This window comes from Ranitomeya imitator, chromosome 6 (genome assembly GCF_032444005.1).
Source record: "Ranitomeya imitator isolate aRanImi1 chromosome 6, aRanImi1.pri, whole genome shotgun sequence".
Classification (NCBI taxonomy): Eukaryota; Metazoa; Chordata; class Amphibia; order Anura; family Dendrobatidae; genus Ranitomeya; species Ranitomeya imitator.
Genome location: NC_091287.1, coordinates 85,597,439 through 85,620,438, shown reverse-complemented (window position 1 = coordinate 85,620,438; position 23,000 = coordinate 85,597,439). Strand labels below are relative to the sequence as shown.

Genomic DNA, 23,000 nt, shown 5'->3' with positions numbered 1-23,000 from the left:
AATGCTTTATTCGGGGCTATAAAACTACACGTTTCATGGACGTCCTGTCCACTTCCTCAGGTACATAGCCAATCATTGGCTATGAGGAAGTGGACAGGCCTATCCTACCCAGAATCACTTGTGCTAGATAGCAGAACATGCTCAGTGCTTACAAGAACTTCTCTATAGAGCTTGTAGGCATAGTTTTGAAGAACCGCTGAAGCTCGCTGTTACCTCCTGCAGAACAGTGCTAATATCTGAAGAACAGTTGCATTTTAATGAGCAGTAAATTGCAAAAAGTTCTTGGTTTTTACAGTATGCGACAATACTCCTCTGTGAAAATGGGAATAAATCTTTAAGGGGCAATTGTCAATTTCTTGACCTGTAAGCCCCCTATTTTCGTATGTTGGCATTTAATTTATTTATTTTTTTTAGCATGCAGGCATATTACAACACAGTATTGTGGCATGGTTTAATACAATAGAAATAAAGCTCGGTGGATCATTTTTGCATTCTGTGGCCACTCATCATTTCTACCACAAGATAGATAACTTATATATCCAACAGTCACGACCTACTGTGAAATATCACACATTGCTCCGCTCCTCTTTTGAGTACATTAATGAAGTAGAATCGCTCTGCCATCATCTGTGGACCATACGGTAATTAGTTATTATCTCACAGAATATCATGTTCAGAATTAAACCTTAGTATTTTATTTATTTTTTATTCCGTTTAACTGTAGATAAAACCTGAAAATGTCCTTCTTGTATCCTGTTTAGGGTAACGACTCACACTCGAGGAACTCTGTAGCTGTGTCAGGGACGGGTTGCCATCAACCATCTAATAGGCAGTAAGCAAAAAACAGCACCTTGTTGGCACTTCAAAAAGTTGTTCCATCATCACCCCCTTATTGTCTACTATGGCCTTATTTACGCTCGCAGTCCTTTTTTAAAGAGGTTGTCTGGTCACAAAATATTGATGCTCTAACCATAGGACAGGTCATGAAGTCGTAGCAGACCATGTTTTTGTGCCCATCGTAACAAACACATTCTGTGTCATAGTATTCTACAGCCCCATTGGCAGCTTGAATCCCGTTTTTAAGGGGGATTCAGACGAAACCTCCAGATGCACTGCAGAAACACGGTGTGAACAGGGTTTACCAGAGAAACTGTTAACATTACTTAACATGTCAAAACGCCTCCTTTTGCTTGTGTGGGGGATGTCTGACGTTTCAGCTTCATGCTGAAAATACATTTCCCAGCATGCATTGTATTGTAGACCCGTTGCAGTAACGTGCCGATTCACCCAACACTTCCTACCTATTGTGTCTTAACACCGCTCTGAAATGTGACATTTGTGATTATAAGCCTTTTAGATGTGACCAGTATTGTGCACATTATCCCAGTAAGAGGTAAACACTGACTGCTGGGAATATTGCTGAATGAAGATGTTCTGATGAGCGTGTTGGCAAGTGTCTATATGTGACCCCAAGGCCTGAAGTGTGGGCCACGGGAGAGTTCTTGCACAAATAAAATCAGTCTCCCAAAGCAGGTAGTCCAATTTAGTCAGGAGTATTTAATAATCTTTATTTTTTTTATATAGCGCTAACATATTCCGCAGCGCTTTACAGTTTGATAATGTGTGCATCGCTGTCCCCAATGGGGCTCACAATCTACATTCCCTATCAGTATGTTTTTGGAATGTGGGAGGAAACCGGAGAACCCGGAGGAAACCCACACAAACACGGGGAGAACATACAAACTCCTTGCAGATGTTGTCCTTGAGCGGTGCAAGGCTGCGGTGCTAACCACTGAGCCATCATGCTAAATTATTATTCACAAAAATAGCAAATTCTCTTTGTAAGGGAAATTATAACATCAGTTAAATAACGTTACATTCATATGACTGACCCTACACAAAGGGGATAACCTCTATGTACTCTTTTTACAGGGCCTTGGGACCAAGGGGGGTTTGTTTCCCTGAGACTTCAAAGGGTGTCATTTGTGACCTCTCGGCCTAGTGTTCAAAGCTTGGGCAGATGGTCCTGGGTGGCCAGGCTGGACATTTCCTATCTAGGGAGGGGAGTGGCTGGACAAGGTGCCCACCCCTAATTAGCCCGCGGTCTAATTACAGACCTGCTATTATAATATTACAGTCTAGGCTGTCGTGGAAACCTGAGCCCAGAACCAGGCATATAATAGATGGGTTACGCAGTGGAAAGTTGTTTGCATATGGGGGTCAGCTTCATCTGGATGTGAAGCCTAAATCTTTTCTCCTACCCTCAAGGAAACATACTAGCTTTAGATACTGTTATTTCTCCACTTTTATCTTATAACTGTTATGCTTATTTGTGTGTCGCTTTATGTTTCAGCTTTTATTCATTTTCTTCTAAGCCCTTGTATTTTTTATATTCAAGCTTAAATCTTTGATAAGTTTGGTCCTTGTATGCTCTAATCCATAGCCTTTTCAGAGAGTGTATGGCCTTTTGATTGTTGGCCAATATTATATATCTTGGGGACTCCTCACCCGTGTTTTGAGTGGTGGCACTGGCAGCATTGTATGTGTGTGTGTACTGTGTTGAAGTATGATTTATGCTCACCTTTGCAGCTTATAACAAAAGTTCAGTGCAAGATTTAGTGAGAGGAGATAAATTATCCCTTGCAGTCACAGCCCATGTCATGTGCTCAGAAGTGTGAGTGTTACAATCCCATAACTTTAGGATGGGGGATAGTTTGGGGGATGACTTCTGGGGTGGGGCCCTTGGAGATGAAGCAAAACAAGCATTGGAACCCAGGAACCAGGCTATGCTGAGCCTGGTCTTGAATGGAGTGGTGGTGCACGTGCTTAACCTCTGCTCTATTGTCTCTACAACTGTTGGAAAAAGCCAAGCGTTGTAGCTGGCTTTTTCCTTGTGCCATTGAAGGGCGTTGTCCCCTACTTGGAAAGCTCCTTTTGCCCCTTGTAAAATAATACCACTTATGGTATATTCCGCTTTGGTGCCATCACCATTCCTGTGGTGTCGGGAACAGCTCTCCCAGGATTAGCGTGACATGATCTATGCGGCCACTTCACTTTCCTCGACTTCGGACAAATCATACATCCGGAGGAAGATAGTGCAGCAACTCCGACTTCTTCATCTTCCTCCGGATGTATGATTTGTCCGAAGTCGAGGAAAGTGAAGCTGCTGCAGTGTTCATGTGACATAATGTCACGCAATCCACGGGAGCACCACTGCTGACACCACTGGAATGGCACAACCATCTGAGTTGAGTATATGTATTATATTACAAGGGGAAAACATGGGGATTGAGAGAGAATTAAGTAGTGAACAACACTTTTAAAAATCAAGGTTGAGCATGTGTACCTCCGTTCCATTCAAGACTGAGCCCATTCTCAGGATCAACAGGGTCCGCAGCAGTCAGGCCCCAACTCAATCCTCCATGGATAGTGAATAACTTGATATTGCGGGAAATACTTTTCTATTAAAATTAAAATAAAAGTTTGTGTTTTTTTTTTTTTTTTTTTTTTTTATATCTTCGGAATACAAGCTTGAATTTGTGGCTGTCTGTGAACTGTCAGTGGATCCTGGATTGCTGATTACCTGAACAAACAAAGGAAACATTTCTGCATTGGTAATATGTTATAAAGCTGCCTTTTATAAAAGATGGAAATGTGTATACACAAGTGCAAATAGATCTGCATATAATTGACATGAAACATTATGTGAATTGAGAATGTGTTTAATTATAATTTTTTTTTTTTTTTTGCCTTACCACTATTGAGTCACAGCATTTTCTATCGGAGCATTAGAATACACTTAGTAAGGGAATCCTAATTAGCGCAGCCTTAGAGATGTTCTCATCTTAAATTAATAAATGCCCGGTATGCTTCACTGACTCATTATTATTAAAATTAGTAATAGAATAATTAAAACAATGCTCTCTGTGTTTTCCTGCTACTCTGGGCCAGTGAAGCTTGCAGAGCGTTCTGCAGCAAGACATCTTGATCTGCTTTTCACAGTGACAGCCACACAATCGTTTTCTTGAAATGTTTTGTACGTTTGTGTTGCTTATAGCAGTTTTGTGTATAGTTTATTGATGAAAGGCTTTATGTTGTAATAACAGGTGGGGTTGTGTGATGGAAACTGTCAGCATTTTTTTTTCTATCACAGCAGATGTGTATTATTTTTCATTTTCCCCATTTGCTTGTATTATTGGTTGGGCGTTTGACAGAGTAAACAATATTTTTTGCACGGTCCTTGCTGCACGCTGGCGACAATGCTGCGTCATCGGACAGACGTGGACTCAGTGCAGATCGTTATCCAGTTCTGAAATATAGAAGACGCAGAATTAATGAACTTGGCTGTTGTATATTATGACTATGCATTGCTTCTTCCATTTTAGAACATTTTAGTAGATAGTTGGACCAGACTTCATTTTTGGGGGGGATTGGCGGTGGGTAGTTCATTGCTGTTATAAATGTTTCCACCATCTGTTAGAGAGTAGTGTTTGTATTTTTTCTTTGTAACACTTAGTGCAGTAATTAAGTGGAGAAGTCTCTTGGGTGCCTGAGTCTGCGATCTCCACAGCAAATAAAAGGAATGTTCCCCGGAGGTGTCTGGAACGGATTCAGTACTCGCTCTATTCTTCCCTTTTCTATGTACGGGCAAAATCTATCTCGCACAAATGGAATCCCGAGTCTTTCTTTTCATACTTCTAATACCTGAAAGCCGCTTTAAGAAAAGGGACTGAGGCTCTTAAAAGTGTCTCAGCAATATCTGATGGTATGTCACGGAAACGCTGCAGTCAATCAACGACTGCCAGTGGGTTGCAGTGGTCAAGCCTCCTCCGGAAGTCTAAGTTTCATCCGAGGGAAGCCTGTTAGCAGCCACTGATCGACTGCAGCGCTCACGTGATATAATGGTGTCACGAGTATGACAGATGCGGCACTGACCGATGGAATGGCGCCAGCCTGGGAGGTTAGTTTAGGCTATTTTTATGGGACCTGTTATGATAATGTAATTCAGTACCACAATGGACATAGAGGTCAGAGCACATACAGTGACCTGACAATAACCCAAAAACATAGAACGAGCTCTGAGACGTGGGAACTCTGCTGACCGCAATCCCTAATCCTCTCCAACCACACTAGAGGCAGCCGTGGATTGCGCCTAACGCTCCCTATGCAACTCAGCACAGCCTGAGAAACTAGCTAGCCTGAAGATAGAAAATAAGCCTACCTTGCCTCAGAGAAATACCCCAAAGGAAAAGGCAGCCCCCACATATAATGACTGTGAGTTAAGATAAAAAGACAAACGTAGAGATGAAATAGATTTAGCAAAGTGAGGCCCGACTTTCTGAACAGAGCGAGGATAGGAAAGGTAACTTTGCGGTCAACACAAAACCCTACAAAAACCACGCAAAGGGGGCAAAAAGACCCTCCGTACCGAACTAACGACACAGAGGTACACCCTCTGCGTCCCAGAGCTTCCAGCAAGCAGGAAAAAACAAATAGACAAGCTGGACAGAAAAAACAGCAAACAAAATAGCAAAGCGGAACTTAGCTATGCAGAGCAGCAGGCCACAGGAACGATCCAGGAGGAAACAGGTCCAATACTAGAACATTGACTGGAGGCCAGGATCAAAGCACTAGGTGGAGTTAAATAGAGCAGCACCTAACGACTTCACCACATCACCTGAGTAAGGAAACTCAGAAGCCGCAGTACCACTTTCCTCCACCAACGGAAGCTCACAGAGAGAATCAGCCGAAGTACCACTTGTGACCACAGGAGGGAGCTCTGCCACAGAATTCACAACAGTACCCCCCCCTTGAGGAGGGGTCACCGAACCCTCACCAGAGCCCCCAGGACGACCAGGATGAGCCATATGAAAGGCACGAACAAGATCGGGAGCATGGACATCAGAGGCAAAGACCCAGGAATTATCTTCCTGAGCATAACCCTTCCACTTAACCAGATACTGGAGTTTCCGTCTTGAAACACGAGAATCCAAAATCTTCTCCACAATATACTCCAACTCCCCCTCCACCAAAACCGGGGCAGGAGGATCAACAGATGGAACCATAGGTGCCACGTATCTCCGCAACAATGACCTATGGAATACGTTATGTATGGAAAAAGAATCTGGAAGGGTCAGACGAAAAGACACAGGATTAAGAACCTCAGAAATCCTATACGGACCAATGAAACGAGGTTTAAACTTAGGAGAGGAAACCTTCATAGGAATATGACGAGAAGATAACCAAACCAAATCCCCAACACGAAGTCGGGGACCCACACAGCGTCTGCGATTAGCGAAACGTTGAGCCTTCTCCTGGGACAAGGTCAAATTGTCCACTACATAAGTCCAAATCTGCTGCAAACTGTCCACCACAGTATCCACACCAGGACAGTCCGAAGACTCAACCTGCCCTGAAGAGAAACGAGGATGGAACCCAGAGTTGCAGAAAAACGGCGAAACCAAGGTAGCCGAGCTGGCCCGATTATTAAGGGCGAACTCAGCCAAAGGCAAAAAGGACACCCAGTCATCCTGATCAGCAGAAACAAAGCATCTCAGATATGTTTCCAAGGTCTGATTGGTTCGTTCGGTCTGGCCATTAGTCTGAGGATGGAAAGCCGAGGAAAAAGACAAGTCAATGCCCATCCTACCACAAAAGGCTCGCCAAAACCTCGAAACAAACTGGGAACCTCTGTCAGAAACGATATTCTCTGGAATGCCATGTAAATGAACCACATGCTGGAAGAACAGTGGCACGAAATCAGAGGAGGAAGGTAATTTAGACAAGGGTACCAAATGGACCATCTTAGAGAAGCGATCACAGACCACCCAAATGACTGACATCTTTTGAGAGACGGGAAGATCTGAAATAAAATCCATAGAGATATGTGTCCAAGGCCTCTTCGGGACCGGCAAGGGCAAAAGCAACCCACTGGCACGAGAACAGCAGGGCTTAGCCCGAGCACAAATCCCACAGGACTGCACAAAAGAACGCACATCCCGCGACAGAGATGGCCACCAAAAGGATCTAGCCACTAACTCTCTGGTACCAAAGATTCCAGGATGACCAGCCAACACCGAACAATGAACCTCAGAGATCACTTTATTCGTCCACCTATCAGGGACAAACAGTTTCTCCGCTGGGCAACGATCAGGTTTATTAGCCTGAAATTTTTGCAGCACCCGCCGCAAATCAGGGGAGATGGCAGACACAATTACTCCCTTTTTGAGGATACCCGCCGGCTCAGATAAACCCGGAGAGTCGGGCACAAAACTCCTAGACAGAGCATCCGCCTTCACATTTTTAGAGCCCGGAAGGTACGAAATCACAAAGTCAAAACGGGCAAAAAACAGCGACCAACGAGCCTGTCTCGGATTCAACCGCTTGGCAGACTCGAGATAAGTCAAGTTCTTATGATCAGTCAAGACCACCACGCGATGCTTAGCTCCTTCAAGCCAATGACGCCACTCCTCGAATGCCCACTTCATGGCCAGCAACTCTCGATTGCCCACATCATAATTTCGCTCAGCAGGCGAAAAATTCCTGGAAAAGAAGACGCATGGTTTCATCACCGAGCAATCAGAACTTCTCTGCGACAAAACAGCCCCTGCTCCAATCTCAGAAGCATCAACCTCGACCTGGAATGGAAGCGAAACATCTGGTTGACACAACACAGGGGCAGAAGAAAAACGACGCTTCAACTCTTGAAAAGCTTCCACAGCAGCAGAAGACCAATTGACCAAATCAGCACCCTTCTTGGTCAAATCGGTCAATGGTTTAGCAATACTAGAAAAATTGCAGATGAAGCGACGATAAAAATTAGCAAAGCCCAGGAACTTTTGCAGACTTTTCAGAGATGTCAGCTGAGTCCAATCATGGATGGCTTGGACCTTAACAGGGTCCATCTCGATAGTAGAAGGGGAGAAGATGAACCCCAAAAATGAAACCTTCTGAACCCCAAAGAGACACTTTGATCCCTTCACAAACAAAGAATTAGCACGCAGGACCTGAAACACCGTTCTGACCTGCTTCACATGAGACTCCCAATCATCCGAGAAGATCAAAATGTCATCCAAGTACACAATCAGGAATTTATCCAGGTACTCTCGGAAGATGTCATGCATAAAGGACTGAAACACTGATGGAGCATTGGCAAGTCCGAATGGCATTACTAGATACTCAAAATGGCCCTCGGGCGTATTAAATGCAGTTTTCCATTCATCGCCTCGCTTAATACGCACAAGATTATACGCACCACGAAGATCTATCTTGGTGAACCAACTAGCCCCCTTAATCCGAGCAAACAAATCAGATAACAACGGCAAGGGGTACTGAAATTTAACCGTGATCTTATTTAGAAGGCGGTAATCTATACAAGGTCTCAGCGAACCATCCTTCTTGGCTACAAAAAAGAACCCTGCTCCTAATGGCGACGATGACGGGCGAATATGCCCCTTCTCCAAGGACTCCTTCACATAACTCCACATAGCGGCGTGCTCAGGCACAGATAAATTAAACAGTCGACCTTTTGGGAATTTACTACCAGGAATCAAATCGATAGCACAATCACAATCCCTATGCGGAGGTAGGGTATCGGACTTGGGCTCATCAAATACATCCCAGTAATCAGACAAGAACTCTGGAACCTCAGAAGGGGTGGATGACGAAATAGTCAGAAATGGGACATCACCATGTACCCCCTGACAACCCCAGCTGGACACAGACATGGATTTCCAATCTAATACTGGATTATGGACTTGTAGCCATGGCAACCCCAACACGACCACATCATGCAGATTATGCAACACCAGAAAGCGAATAACCTCCTGATGTGCAGGAGCCATGCACATGGTCAGCTGGGTTCAGTACTGAGGCTTATTCTTGGCCAAAGGCGTAGCATCAATTCCTCTCAATGGAATAGGACACTGCAAGGGCTCCAAGAAAAACCCACGACGCCTAGCATACTCCAAGTCCATCAAATTCAGGGCAGCGCCTGAATCCACAAATGCCATGACAGAATACGATGACAAAGAGCAGATCAAGGTAACGGACAGAAGAAATTTTGACTGTACCGTACCAATGGTGGCAGACCTAGCGAACCGCTTAGTGCGCTTAGGACAATCAGAGATAGCATGAGTGGAATCACCACAGTAGAAACACAGCCCATTCAGACGTCTGTGTTCTTGCCGTTCAACTCTGGTCAAAGTCCTATCGCACTGCATAGGCTCAGGTTTAAGCTCAGGTAATACCGCCAAATGGTGCACAGATTTACACTCACGCAAGCGTCGACCGATCTGAATGGCCAAAGACATAGACTCATTCAGACCAGCAGGCATAGGAAATCCCACCATGACATACTTAAGGGCTTCAGAGAGACCCTTTCTGAAAATAGCTGCGAGCGCACCTTCATTCCATTGAGTGAGTACGGACCACTTTCTAAATTTCTGACAATATACCTCTATCTCATCCTGACCCTGACACAGAGCCAGCAAATTTTTCTCTGCCTGATCCACTGAATTAGGTTCATCGTACAGCAATCTGAGCGCCAGGAAAAACGCATCGATATTACTTAATGCAGGATCTCCTGACGCAAGAGAAAATGCCCAGTCCTGAGGGTCGCCACGTAAAAAAGAAATAATGATCCTAACTTGTTGAACTGGGTCACCAGAGGAGCGAGGTTTCAAAGCCAGAAATAGTTTACAATTATTTTTGAAACTCAAAAATGTAGTTCTATCTCCAAAAAACAAATCAGGAATAGGAATTCTCGGTTCTAACATAGAATTCTGAACCACAAAGTCTTGAATATTTTGTACTCTTGCCGTGAGCTGATCCACACATGAAGACAGACCTTTAATGTCCATCGCTACACCTGTGTCCTGAACCACCCAAATGTTTAGGGGACAAAAAAGGCAAAACACAGTGCAGAGAAAAAAAAATGGTCTCAGAACTTTTTTTCCCTCTATTGAGAATCATTAGTACTTTGGGCCTCCAGTACTGTTATGATAAGGTAATTCAGTACCACAATGGACATAGAGGTCAGAGCACATACAGTGACCTGACAATAACCCAAAAACATAGAACGAGCTCTGAGACGTGGGAACTCTGCTGACCGCAATCCCTAATCCTCTCCAACCACACTAGAGGCCGCCGTGGATTGCGCCTTACGCTCCCTATGCAACTCGGCACAGCCTGAGAAACTAGCTAGCCTGAAGATAGAAAATAAGCCTACCTTGCCTCAGAGAAATACCCCAAAGGAAAAGGCAGCCCCCACATATAATGACTGTGAGTTAAGATAAAAAGACAAACGTAGAGATGAAATAGATTTAGCAAAGTGAGGCCCGACTTTCTGAACAGAGCGAGGATAGGAAAGGTAACTTTGCGGTCAACACAAAACCCTACAAAAACCACGCAAAGGGGGCAAAAAGACCCTCCGTACCGAACTAACGACACAGAGGTACACCCTCTGCGTCCCAGAGCTTCCAGCAAGCAGGAAAAAACAAATAGACAAGCTGGACAGAAAAAACAGCAAACAAAATAGCAAAGCGGAACTTAGCTATGCAGAGCAGCAGGCCACAGGAACGATCCAGGAGGAAACAGGTCCAATACTAGAACATTGACTGGAGGCCAGGATCAAAGCACTAGGTGGAGTTAAATAGAGCAGCACCTAACGACTTCACCACATCACCTGAGGAAGGAAACTCAGAAGCCGCAGTACCACTTTCCTCCACCAACGGAAGTTCACAGAGAGAATCAGCCGAAGTACCACTTGTGACCACAGGAGGGAGCTCTGCCACAGAATTCACAACAGGGACCCTGTTTCGTTTAAAGGGAATTTGTCACCAAGTTTTTGCTCAGAGCAGCATATTGTAGAAACAGATGCTGAGTCACATACTCGGCTGTTTAGAGTAGTTTTTTTTTTTTTAAATATAAAATCAATGTTTTATCAGCAGCAGATTATCAGAAGATGACTAGTAAAGTTGCTGCCACATAACCTAAACTCGCCTCCCATTACTGTTTGTCTGCTTTCTTCCTTTGCACAATGCACACAGAAAGCTGACGATAAGTGCTGTGGGAGGGGTTATACAGAACTCTGTGTTAATAGAACTGCAGATAAAACCCATTTTTAATCAAAACTGCAGCAACCAGTCAAATAAGTGACACCATTGGAATCGGGGTTATGCTGTTCTTAGGGTAGCCTAAACCTGATGACCTACTCCCATTAAGAAATATATGGACATCACCTTTAAGGAGACCATTTGAGTAAGGAGTTTTATTTTTGCCCCCATCCTTCCCATTTGAAACTTAACTCTATTGCAACTCTAGTTAACCAAGTAAAGGTACATTCTCATGTTTTGTTTCTTTACAATGCTTCAGACGCAAGTACAATAGATCACTGGGAGGCGGCGCGCCGCACCTCCTCTGAGCCGGCTATTCGCTTGACAACTTGCTCAGAAAACGGCCAAATCCCAGTGCTGGGGGCATCAAAATGCATCCACCGGGGAGACACCTCAGGAGGCCGATGGCGTTCACCTGTTGGCTGCGTCTAGGGTTGATGCCTGCCCCCCCGGATACACCTCTGCCATGGGGGAAAATTTTATTCTCTCTCCAATAAAGGAAAGTAGCAATTTTCAGGGGGTATTTCCCTTATAGAAGTGCCACTTGCAAGGTAGCTGTCTGTGTGGAAAGAAAACAAATTTGAATATCGGAAAACTCAGAAAAACTTATAGGGGTTACCCCAGGATTAGAAAAAAAGTACTTTCTCCTGAAACAGACCCCACTTTTATCTATGTACTGTATCTGGTATTTAAGATCATCCCTATTTTCTCTTTTTGGCAGCAATTCTAAACGAGTGGCACAGTTTCTGGAAATGGTTAGAGATATTTCTCTGATTTATCTCTTTTACTGGCGATTTACAGACTTTGTCGTCACTGTCCTCATTGGGGATCACAATTCCTTATATGTCTTTGAAGTGTGAGATGAAACTGGAGTACCCAGATTAACCTGCGCAAATGTGGGACAATGCTCAGTGGTTAGCACTGCACAGTGGCTCAGTGGTTAGCACTGTAGCCTTGCAGCGCTGGGGTTCTGGATTCAAATCCCATCAAGAATGACATTTGCAAGGAGTTTGTATGTTCTCCCCATGTTTGCGTGGGTTTCCTATGGGTTCTCCGATTATCCTCCCACATTAAAAAGACTTAATGATAGAGAATGTATGTTGCGAGCCCCAATGGGGAGAGTGATGATAATGTTTGCAAAGTGCTGTGGAATTAATGGCACTATATAAGTGAGTAAAATACATTTAAATAAAAACCTAAAAACCCCATGATGATGCACTGGATTGGATTTGAAATCAGGATCCTCGTGCTGACCACTGAGCTACAGTGCTGACCACTGAGCCACAGTGCTGACCCTGTTTCTGGGCTCTGTCTTCCTTCCTCCCCCTTTTCGGTCTTCCTCCTCCTCCTTTTCTGTCTTCCTCCTCCCTTTTGTCTTCCTCCCTTCCCCTCTCCCCCTTTTGTCTTCCTCCCTTCCCCTCTCCCCCTTTTGTCTTCCTCCTCCCTTTTGTCTTCCTCCCTGCTCCCTCCCCCTTCTTGTCTTCCTCCCTCCCTGCTCCCTCCCCCTTTTCTGTCTTCCTCCCTCCCTCCCTCCCTCCCTCCATCCCCCTTTTCTGTCTTCCTCCCTCCCTCCCTCCCCCTTTTCTGTCTCCCTCCCCCTTTTCTGTCTTCCTCTCTCCTGCTCCCTCGCCCTTTTCTGTCTTCCTCTCTCCCTGCTCCCTCGCCCTTTTCTGTCTTCCTCCCTCCCTGTTCCCTCGCCCTTTTCTGTCTTCCTCCCTCCCTGCTCCCTCCCCCTTTTCTGTCTTCCTCCCTCCCTGTTCCCTCCCCCTTTTCTGTCTTCCTCCCTCCCTGCTCCCTCCCCCTTTTGTCTTCCTCTCTCCTGCTCCCTCGCCCTTTTCGGTCTTCCTCCCTCCCTGTTCCCTCCCCCTTTTCTGTCTTCCTCCCTCCCTGCTCCCTCCCCCTTTTCTGTCTTCCTCCCTCCCTCCCTCCCTGCTCCCTCCCCCTTTTCTGTCTTCCTCCCTCCCTGCTCCCTCGCCCTTTTCTGTCTTCCTCTCTCCCTGCTCCCTCGCCCTTTTCTGTCTTCCTCCTCTCCCTGCTCCCTCGCCCTTTTCTGTCTTCCTTCTCTCCCTGCTCCCTCGCCCTTTTCTGTCTTCCTCCCTCCCTGCTCCCTCCCCCTTTTCTGTCTTCCTCTCCCCATGTTGTTGCTGACTTAACAGCTGATCAGCAATAAAAGAGGTCATATTGTAATAAATCACTGCAGCATCAGACTACACGCAGAGTTTGTTTGATCTTGTGTCTTTATGGTTACAGAATATGTTATATTCATACTGAAATGTCATAAATTTGCAGCTTATATAATGTTTTAAAGGGGTAGACTGAAACCAAGCAATTAACCAGCTGTACTACTGACATCCGCTGCCACCTCCACCGTTCAGCTGTTGATGGGTACTGCACCTTATCTGCTGTATATTACATGTCGTATATATTCATAGTGGCATTGAGGTCTTACAAATGGAAAATATTTAATGCTACATTTGAATATTTTTTTTCCTCTCCTTTCCATTGTTTTTTGTGGACTCCATACAGCCAGGGCATGTTATTAGTGATGCAGAGCATGCTTTGGAAAGTTTTCGCTTTGCTGACCAGACTGGAAAATGGCTATTTAAGGCTGAACTGTTCCTCCGTTAGTTGTGAGATCAATTCTCATTTAATGCAGCTTAAAAAAAATCTGCTGTTCTACATTCTGCAACTTTGAACTTCTCTGTACTTTACCATTATTTTTTTGTTAATTGGGTTGTTTTTCTGCCTGGACTGTGTCCTCTTTGGATTATGATGCTTTTATGATTGCGTACGTGTTTGATGTGCTTATGATAGTGTATATGCTGCCATTAAAGGTATGGTAAATGTTACACATTATGCACAATTATCAGTTCCTGGATAGTTGTTGTTGTTGTGTTTTTTTTCTTTTTTATCAAGATTTTTAGAGGAAATGGGTGAAGCTGCCTCATAAGTATGTGTCATATTTCCTAATCACCGGATCCATGTGATATCCTTGGAATTTGCTGATGCAACATGGCTCTCAATGTTTGTCTAAAGACAGTGATATTTTATGTACTTGGTAGATTAATAACTAATTTAACAACCTCCTACTAGCGTAATTCTTGGAGTATTAGAAGCTGAGATCTGTGGTGTTGTGTGTAGGACATTCTCATAGATGATGTTCTTCACCCCCCATTGTCCCTGAATAACTGCTATGGTGGGAAAAAGGTGGCCATAAGTAAAGGGTCTTACATGACTAGTCCAAGAGTTAGGTCCCAGGAGGGCCAGCCTCTTGGACTAGTCCTCAGAGATGTATGGTCGCTGGCCAGATTTTCAAAGTTTATTTTCTCTGAAACGTGCAGCTTGCCATTTATAACATACTAGATGGAGGCCCGATGCGATCACATCGGGAGGGCGGTGATGTCATGATGGGGGCAGGCTTTGCAGCGTTGAGAATCTCTCCCCCTATGTGCTCACCCACCTATCCACTCTCTCGTTCCCCATGTGCTGACTTCTCCCATCTGTGCTCTTTTTTGACCTGTCTACCCCATGTGCTATGCGCTCCTCCTGTACAAAGATGGTGGTGGTCAGTGAATCATTCAGCTGATCCCGGTGACAGCGTGTTCGCGACAGTGTTCGCTAGTGGTACCGCGCAATAGGCTGCGTACTGTGTGTGTGTGGTGCGTACGGCGTATACTGTGTGTCTGGTGCGACGGTGTTCCACTGGGTGTACTGCGCAAGAGGCTGGTACCACCAGCAGTTTCCATATTGAGACCCCCCATCACTTGGGTGTCCCAATATGGCGGTCGGTGAACTTCCGCAGCTTAGAATTCTGGGATCCGGACTCATCTGGACTGAACAGGATGTGAAGACATTACAAGGTAAGTATTTAATAAAATACCTGCACTAACCCGGACTGAGTCTGATTCATGATGCCCATGATTCTCCTGTTTGGTTCCTTTCAATCCATAGCAGTATTTTCTGTATAAATCACAATCCTAAAGAATCCCAAGTGAAATGCACCTTGTACTGAGTGGCAGTGGAACAAGCTGGTACCACTATGTAGATGGGACAATATAAACTTTTGGGTTGGATCCATTTTGTTTTTTTGGATCTGCAAGTTTAATTTTATAACAGAGAGCCAGTGCAATATTGAATACAGTAGCTAATAATGTGAATGCATTTGGTAATGTATGATTTCCTATATACCATATTTCCATCAAATGTACTATTGTAGTGTTCTATATATCCAGGCCTATTCACATTTGAAATTATCTGGCGGGCTAACTTTATTATAATATTTTTAATGTATACTGATAACATATGTATTTTATGTAGTTACAGTAATGGTTCCGTTTGTTCTGTAACTAGAATTTTTTTGTGTATAATGTGATTTGTGGCCTTTGTTTTCATGTAATAAAGTAGTATTTTTCTTATTTATAATTAAGTTCTTCTGAATACTTTTTGGTGTTCATATTTAGATTATCAGTAAAATATTGATGAACTGTATTTCTAACATCTGCTTTATCACCATTTTTAATATGTAACCTCTAGCCATGTAATGTTGAAGTTAGATCAAGATCAGCCTATTTTTATTTATATTTTTTTCTGTTCAGAAATCTGGAAATGGAGTATGATACATACGCATCTTGTTCTTTATACGTGGAGGACAGTTTTTTTTATGTGGGTGAGAAGAGCTGCTGGTTGTCGAGTCTCAAAAACTGTGAAATCAATAATACAAAGATACTCCTTGGTTTCTATAAACACTAATTAGAAAAATTCTGTTTCTAAGAAACTTTATAGTGTGTATATAAACAGAAAAATGACTCACTAAATGGTTCGAATTTATCAAGACGTGCAAGCCTATAAAGTTACTGCATGTTTCTGTCCTAAAGGAAAAAAAAATAATGCTTGCTTTGAAGAGGTCTAGTTGTTCCACAATCTTTTTAATTACATTTGTGGGAAACGATCAATGTACGAGCCTCAGAATGTAAAACTTTGGGACAATTTTTATTACATGCATTAATTTGAGACATTATTTTTATGTCATGCTTTTTTCCCTATCATAACGGCGTGGCAGCTTGGTGTTAATCACCAATTCTAGTCCGACACTGCGTTATATTGTCCATTATTAGCGTACCGCACGATCCAGATGTGAACAGAGCCTAATTAGTTTGTATTTGATTTCTTCTTTGTTGTCTATTGATGTAATTGCTCATGCTTTAAATGCTTTTTTATTTTATTGCTCAGTTCCCAGAATAGGCTGTAAACCTATAATGAGCAATCAATATAATTATACCTGTACCCAAAATAGGCCATCTGGAATAGAAGTAGCCATTAAACAAAATCGGCAACATGGGAGACTCTTCTATCCCTAGCTGGACATGGAAAGTAACAAAAGGTCAAACAATGGATCTGCTTTTAACAATATCTACATCTGAATGCCAGCTTCTTCCTTTTAAGAAACCTTATGCAAGGTTAACCTCTGTATATTAAAGGGTTATTCACATATTATCATTCTTAGCTCAGTGGTTTAAAATCCTAAAATTTGGAAACACAATGCATTTGAAAAGTTTGAAAGTGCTCGCTGCTGCAAATATGCTCTTCTGAAAAGCTCTTTGTCAGGTTGCACGTGCTCTGAAGATAATTGCCATCCTTCTATAGTTGGAATCCTCTTCTCAGTGGGCGGTCATGGCCGAGGGTCACATCCACGCCCCGCCATGCTACGCTACAGGAAAAAGGGGATCCTGCCTGTGTGCGCTTTTACCTTAAGGATACGCCATTGCAGAGGCATGTTACTGGTTAACATGGCAGGCCGGGACCCAATGTAGTAGAATTGAATGAAGGATACCAGAGTCCAAAAATAAAGTTTTTCTTTACTGAAAAAACTGATAAGTATATATATCAGATAGCAGGCACAACACTCAAATGACACATTTTTGCACAATCTAGAGCAGTGTTCCCAACTCCAGTCCTCAAGAGCCACCAACAAGTCGTGTTTTCAGGATTTCCTTATTATGGCCTAGGTGATGGAATTGTTGCCTGTCTAGATGATGGAATTCTCACCTGGGCAAGACTAAAGAAATCCTGTAAACATGACCCGTTGGTGGCTCTTGAGGACGAACTTGGGGAACACTGATCTAGAGGCAACAACTTCCCGGTTACACGTGGCGGCACATCACTTCTGTTACATGTTTGAAGCACTGTATTCTCCTACCTTTTCTCCTGTATATAATGTTTGTGCATCTGCCCAGTTGTGCCTGTGTACTCCTTCCTACCTCTCTAACACTAAAGCCCTAGAAACATGCAGCTTCTCACAACTGGGAGGTGCTCAGTCCCCCAGCTTCATGTCTCCAGTGGCAGATTCGGAAAGATCACAGCTCTCTTGAGTTTTACAGTCTACTGCTAATGATATAAACAGGATGCATCTGGAACATAGACATATGTTATGACTTCACATCCCATTAAAACGTCTCTAGTGCGTTTTTGGCTTTGTTCCTTGCACAGACATTTTTTTTTTCTGTGTAAATTACTGTAGGCTTGCCTTGGGTTCGGAAATGAACTTAATGTTTTTATTTACATACTCCTACGTGGAGGTAAGCTATAATGTGTTCTGCATCCATGAAACCCCCCTAGAATGCATCTTGGTGGCTTAGTGGTTAGCACTGTTCCTTTGCAGCTCTGGGGTCCTGGGTTCAAATCCCATCAAGGACAACATCTGCAAGGCGTTTGTAAGTTTTCCCCGTGTTTGCTTGGGTTTCCTCTAGGTTGTCAGGTTTCCTCCCACACTTCAAAGACATACTAATAGGGAATGTAGATTGCGAGCCCCAATGGGGACAGTGATGATGATGTCTGTAAAGCGCTGTGGAAGTAATGGCACTGTGTATAAGTGGGTAAAATGAAAATGAATAAGGTTAGGCGCTACAGTAAATAAAGTTAGAAAACTAACCTAGAGGCGTAACTTGAAACTCCTGCACCCCCTGTAGCTACGCTCCTGGGTGTAACTAATCCTTTTCATGCCTGGTCGTATCTTTCATTTTTTTGATGGCATTGTGTACCAGCACAGCGGAGATGGACTCCTGTCAGGTCATAAATAACGCTATGCAGAGACCAAATTTTCGCGAATACTAGGATAAGTATAATTTTCATGTTACAGTACAGTTTTTTTTTTTTTATTTTATTTTTATTCTACAGCTTGCTCTAAGTGCGATTACAATTTTTTTCATGGTTATTTCTATATTCTAAATAGACATTGGACAGTGTTTCACACTGTAGTCTGGCAGCGCTGGGGTCCTGGGTTGAAGCCCCACCAAGGACAACATCTGCAAGGAGTTTGTATGCCAGCATACATGGTGGATCATATGCAAGTATTGCATTATGCATCATGCCCTGTGATTTGATTTCTGTTATGCCGTAATGTCTATTGTCTGTACAAGTCCCCTCTAATTTGTAAAGCGCTGCAGAATATGTTGGCGCTATATAAATAAAATTATTATGCCCTGCTATGGTTCAGAACCCGCAATAGGTTTGAAACGCGTAGGAGGTGTTTTTCCCTTTTTTAAAGTGGATTTCTTGATTCACCTATGTGATTTTAATCGTGGCAAAATAGGTAAAATGTATTCTCATCTTCAATTGAATTGGATCTGGATCTACCTCTAGTTTCCTGTTATTTTGTATGGTGGTCATATTGAAAAAAAAAAAAATTATGGTAGGTGCATCTCTGGCCATCTGTAAACCAAGAAATATCAACTCTTTTCCAGTCATTCTCTAGCATAAAATTTGTTGGTCTGCAGGAAGCTTCTTTCCACTTAGGTCGTCACTTAAAGAAACATGAGCATCAAAAAAGAAAAAAATGTAAGCAGATATGCCATATAGTAAAATTTGCAGCTCTTTACACCTGCTGTAGTGTAAGAGATTACTCAACTGCCTCAATGCCTCTCTAATACAAGGTGTAGGGTAGTGCTTTCATTAGTCACTGTCCTTACATGCTGCAAAGCTAGAGATTGCTCTGCCGCTCACTCCCTTGGATGAAAAGCAGCCCCAGACCTGAATGGTTTCAGGATGCTTTACGGTTGACATGACTCATGGTGACACTCACCTTTTCTTCTCCGGACAATTGTTCAATAAGTGAACATTTGCTTTTTTCGAAAATGATGGAGCGCCATATAACAGGCCAAAAGTGAAAGCTAAGTGTTTCAATAAAGAAAACATTGACATTTTGAGTCAATGGCAAGGAAACTCCCCAGATCTCAATCACATTGAGATCAGGTGGTCAGTGCTTAAAACGCGGATGGACAAACAATCACAGAAATTGTGACTTGTATCCCTAGAGAGGAAGAGGACTTTAACTCTAGTGCCACCTATTGGAAATCGTAATCCTAAAAGTCAGTATAGACTCTCTAACGAGCGTTACCGCATGACTTGGGATAAAAGCCAAAAACAAAATCTCAATTTGCAGACACTGTGTTTTGGGGTACTGCCCCTCGTCAGTGCAAAGTGTGAGATCTGGTTTGGCTGTGTGAGAGGCGTCTTACCGGAATACAAGGGGTAACATTTCTCTTGCGGAAAGTGAAATGTTAAGTCTGACATGCCAAGGTGAGGATATCAAATGTAGATGTTAGAATAAGAGAGGATTGGCATTAGGTCCTGTCAACGAGAAGCCTTAAACGTGGCTGCCAGGTACATATGAATTGGCCAATTTATGCGCTAAACATTCTCAATTTTTCATATTTCTAGTGCAGTAATGCAATCCAATTTTCATATATTATGTTTGTATGCTATAGCGCTACAGACTCCTTCCTTATCTGTTTGACTGGATGCCAAGGTGAGGAAACTTGTAAGCCTTGCAATGCTCCTCTGGGAAATGTACAAATTGTCTCTTCAGAGAAAACGAGGACTAGAGCTCTAGTTTCACCTATTGGAAGTAGCAATCCTACAAGTCAATATAGACTCTCTTGTGAGAAACTCCAAGCATTGATTAGACAAGAATGGGATGACCTCAGTCAGGATTTGACCCAGAAGCTGACATCCAACTGCCAGGGCGAATTAGAGAAGTATTGAAAAGGAAGTTTACAATATTGAGTGTTTGCATTAACTTGATGTATTTGTTAATATAAGATTAAAAACTTAAAGGGAACCTGTCATGTCATTTGTAGCATCTAAAGTGTCCTCAGGGTGTTGTTAGTGATGCAATGTTCATCACTAACGTGTTTTTGCATAAAAATGACCACTGTAATCCTTATCAAAAAGCACATTATATAGTTATATCTTACCTGCTTGTTTAGTTATAGGGGTGTGCTTCATTGCGTTCAGTCAGGGTTGTCCCATAACATTCAACTTGAATTATGTTCCCTGGTTTTCGCTGACGTCATTGGAGTCCCTGCGCTTGCGTAGTGTCTACTGGGGGAGCTGCTCTTGATCATTGTGTGATTTGGGGAGCCATGCTTGCGCATTGCGCTCACAATTACGTTCACTGATTGCAAACCTTTATAGACTTCACAGCTTCAGTGTGCACGCATGGGGAGCCGCTCGTTATGGCGTATGCGCGGCTCGCCGATCAACAATGAACAAGCACGGCTCCCCAATTATACATTGTACAAGTGCTGCTCTCCCAATACACACTGCACAAGCACGGCAACACAAACATTGCGGGATTTCCATTTTCCAGTGACTTGTATAAGGCTATGTACAAACGTTGCGGATATCGATGTGGATCCGCAGCGTTTTTTGGACGTGCGGGATTGCATCAAATCCACAGTGTAGTGCACAAACAATGTTAGTCAATATGAAATTGACATTTAGTGTTAACATGCTGCAGAAAAAAAAATGCGCGGAATCGCAGCGTTTTTCCGCAGCATTTCAATTCTTTTTGCGGATCTGCAGCATTTCTGCACCCGTTGACTTCCCTTGTGTCAGGCCAATCCGCAGCAAAACTGCAGGTTTAAAAAAGATCTGCAGATTTGCTACGGATGTGCCTGCAAGAAATGCTGCAGATCGGGAGGGGGAAGAGTGTGTGAGCGGAGATGATGTGCGGGGCTGTGTGTGTGTGCGGGTCTGTTTGTAGGCAGGCATCATCCGATGGAACTACTAGTCCCATCCGGCTATGCTTGCTACAGTGACAGGTAGCCGGATGATGGGACACTAGTAGTCCCATCATCCGGCTACTGTGTTAAAGTGTAAAAAAAAAAAACAACACACACACACATATAGACATACAGTACTTGCTCGCCATACACCTAGTCCCTGAAGTCCTCGATCACCTGGAAAAAAATTAAAATATAAAACCATCAGTATACTCCCTGATCCGATGTAATCCATTTAGTAATGAGTGTCCCACGACGATCTCCTCTGGAGAGCTGTCTCATCGACAGATGTGACCGCTCTCCAGGGGCTCCAGGATACAATGACGGAAGGTATCCTTCCGCACTGTATCCCTCCGCCGCTGTGACTATAGTATAGTCTATACTGTCACTTGCGGCACCGCTGCGTGGGAAAATTCTCACTTCACTGGAGGCCTACATACATAATTTTTTTTTCACCTCTTTGATGCTGCGTTTTTTTCTTTTTTGTGATGTGATGTTTTAAATAAGGATGTTTTTGATACTTCCTGGTATTTGGCTTTAAAATAACTTTATTGATAGTCATGCTTGGTATACACATGCTTCTCATGTTTCCAAGGCAGAAAAAAACACTAAAAATGGATTTTTATTATTTTTTTTAATCAGTGTATCTAATGGAATTCTATGGGGAAAATTTGGATGTAAAACCCACTTAACGTGAAAGGAACATTGACATGTTGCAGATTTAAAAATGTACCCTATGTCAGTTTATGCAGCGTCAAATAAAAAGAAAAAAATAAATAAATAAGAAAAAATGTGAGCATGAGATTTCTGTAAAAATCCCATCCACTTTGCTGGGACTATAAGACTGTATTTTGTGTGAAACTCAAATATGGAGCATCAAGACCTCACTGTGGGAACTAAACCTAAAAGATCTTAAAAAACAAACAAAACACTAAAGCAGCACACTTTATGAAGATCAAAATGTGAGTCAACACCAAAACTCTTGTAGATCAAACTGGGAAGAGAAGGTCTGTTCCTCCATCTCTTCCACACTTGTGCTGCACCATGGAGAACATCATACAGCAGTGATGAGCAGTTTTGCTATGAATTTAGCACTGAGGTGAGGCAGTAGAACAGGTACCAAGATGCACAGCAGGTCTGTGTGGTTTGTATAGATGTTTCCAGATTAGACACATAATCTCCGTTGCCTCTGAGTAGTAACATATATTCCAATGGACACTTTTTTTTTATTTATTAAAGGGAACCTGTCACCCCGTTTTTTGAGATTGAGATATAAATACTGTTAAATAGGGCCTGCGCTGTGTGTTACTATAGTGTATGTAGTGTACCCCGATTCCCCATGTATGCTGAGAAATAACTTACCAAAGTCGCCGTTTTCGCCTGTCAATCAGGCTGGTCAGGTCGGGATGCAAACTCGGCTTTGGGAAAATGGCCGCCGCGATCTCTAATGCGCACGCGCGGCATCCCGCGGCCATTTTCCTGAAGCCCCGTGCAGCAGAGCACTCGATCTGCGCACGCGCGGCCCCAGGAAGATGGCCGCCCCCACCGACGAAAGGGATGACAGCGCAGATCGCGCGCTGCTTGTTCACGTGCCCACAGTGGATTAGTCACCTCAACATGCGGACACCACTACGCCACCAACGTAAAGCTGAGGAAGAACCAGCGCTGTGAACACGCCCTCCCGACCTGACCAGCCTGATTGACAGGCGAAAACGGCGACTTTGGTAAGTTATTTCTCAGCATAGGTGGGGAATCGGGGTACACTACATACACTATAGTAACACACAGCGCAGGCCCTATTTAACAGTATTTATATCTCAATCTC

At 43.4% G+C, this 23,000-nt stretch overlaps 1 protein-coding gene across 8 annotated transcripts in view; it reads left to right on the top strand.

Annotated features, from left to right (window-relative positions):
- The window catches only part of HYCC1 (hyccin PI4KA lipid kinase complex subunit 1), a 132,717-nt gene that overhangs the window by 12,949 nt on the left and 96,768 nt on the right, over positions 1-23,000 (top strand). For 2 of the 8 annotated variants that reach the window (XM_069729835.1, XM_069729836.1), the window contains one exon: positions 3,531-3,614. The exons of 5 other annotated variants lie outside the window; for them this stretch is intronic. The gene's annotated coding sequence lies outside the window, so the exon portion shown is untranslated. Of the gene's footprint in view, positions 1-761; positions 833-3,530; positions 3,615-23,000 lie in introns of all 8 variants that reach the window. One more of the 8 variants, XM_069729834.1, reaches the window with a different exon arrangement.